Below are 1,696 nucleotides of genomic sequence, written 5' to 3'. Positions count from 1 at the left end.
CTCGCTATTCAGTCAATGATAGGCTTTAGGCCTTACCTTGCTCTTCAAGAGTTTACTCTTCTTTTTTCAATTCTACTTTAATTTATCTCAATCTTAACATTTTTTTTTTTTATCAAATTGGAAAAACATTGACACATATTTATAACTTATTAGATATTTTTACGTTTCTACTTTGTCATGACATAATTACTTGTGGTTTTACCGGAGAATAAAATTTATCTAATACAAATAAAGTCACGATATTTTGTTCAGATTTTATTTGACTTATATATCAGAAACTTTATTTTCTTAAGTTTTGCCTCAAATTAAATTTGACGAATAAATTGAGACGAAGACCGGCAAAGAACAGTAGAACAGAGAAGTTCTATAGTCATAAAGTGACCAACAAAAAGAATAATTGGTTAAGCATCATAAATGCATATGATCAAACTAAAATTACATATATAGGACATTTCAACATAAGCAGACGAAACAAAGAATTAGAATTCAGAATTAAGCAAGAAAATATTCCTACTTAGTTTCGCGTGTTATTTTCATTTACCTTAAAATACATTTACTATAATGAAACCTATTTAATCAGTGTAGCAAGAATCTTTTGACAAAGCTTTTAAGGTCAATAAATTGATCAAGTTGTCCATGAAAATAAACTATCTATGCTTGTGATTAATTAATTTATAAATTTAATTTTTGTATGCACGGACAAATTTTATCTCCTTGATCTTGGCTGCGTCTACATAAAAGTATTTAATAAAATTCGGTTTGTCAGTTTTATAACAGTTTTATACCGCGTTCAGACCCAGGATTCAATGGTCTTGGGTACTCACCTTAAAGCCTACCACCTTTTAACTAAAACACTAAGATCTCTTATTGCTTCCTGGGTGCTATTTAATATTTTATATCAAAATTTCAATATTTTCTATATGTCTACATAGAGTATTCGCCGCGATTAAAGGGTGCTCGAGCACCAAAATAGAATTGCAGTAGAAACTTATAAACTTCAAATTCCGAATCTGCCTCTGGCTATCAATGAGAAATTTCTTAAAGTGCCAAGGAAGCAGACCCCTCTTTGATTCAAATCATAGTGTCACAGCTCACAAGTACAAACTGTTCATTGGAACTTATATATGCTCTTATGTAAAGTATTAAGCATAGAGATGGGAAAAACCTGAAAGATCTAAATAGTTCTGGTATAAAAATAAATTAGTGGAGGAACGAAGAACAAACCGACCTTAGCTCAGTTGGTAGAGCGGAAGACTGTAGTTGGTACTGTAATCTTTAGGTCGCTGGTTCGAATCCGGCAGGTCGGATTGTTTTTTTTTTGTGCATAAAAGAAAAATTATTTGTAAATATCTTTACTGCACAGTTAAACAATCGTTATGTGGTTAAATAATTGCAAATTGGATAATAGCTCTCTCTAAAGGACACTATATACTTCAGTGGTGGGTCAAACATCAAAAAAGACGCTGAATCATTATGGGGTATATGTAACGCCCATGATGAAAGACGTGCTAATGAGGGTGGATTAAAAAGAGAAGGACTGACGGGAATTTAGACAAACGATTGCAAATTAGATAATCGCTCTCTCTAAAGGATACTCCCTCAATATAGTGGTGGACGACGCACGCTTAATCCTTAGGAGGGTGTCGGCAACCTCCATGATGGAAGATAGGCCAATGAGGGTAGATTAAAGAGAAAG

General features: G+C 32.9%; 1 non-coding gene across 1 annotated transcript; it reads left to right on the top strand.

The window, feature by feature from the left end:
* Positions 1 to 1,223: 1,223 nt before the first annotated feature.
* TRNAY-GUA (transfer RNA tyrosine (anticodon GUA)) lies at positions 1,224 to 1,307 on the top strand. Its single transcript is given in 2 exon segments — positions 1,224 to 1,260; positions 1,272 to 1,307. It is a non-coding gene; the product is annotated as a tRNA-Tyr (tRNA).
* The last annotated feature ends 389 nt before the right edge of the window (positions 1,308 to 1,696 follow it).

Source organism: Lycium ferocissimum, chromosome 5 (assembly GCF_029784015.1).
Source record: "Lycium ferocissimum isolate CSIRO_LF1 chromosome 5, AGI_CSIRO_Lferr_CH_V1, whole genome shotgun sequence".
In the NCBI taxonomy this organism is placed as follows: domain Eukaryota; kingdom Viridiplantae; phylum Streptophyta; class Magnoliopsida; order Solanales; family Solanaceae; genus Lycium; species Lycium ferocissimum.
The sequence above is the reverse complement of the archived record's forward strand: the minus strand, read 5'-3'. Positions and strand labels throughout refer to the sequence as shown.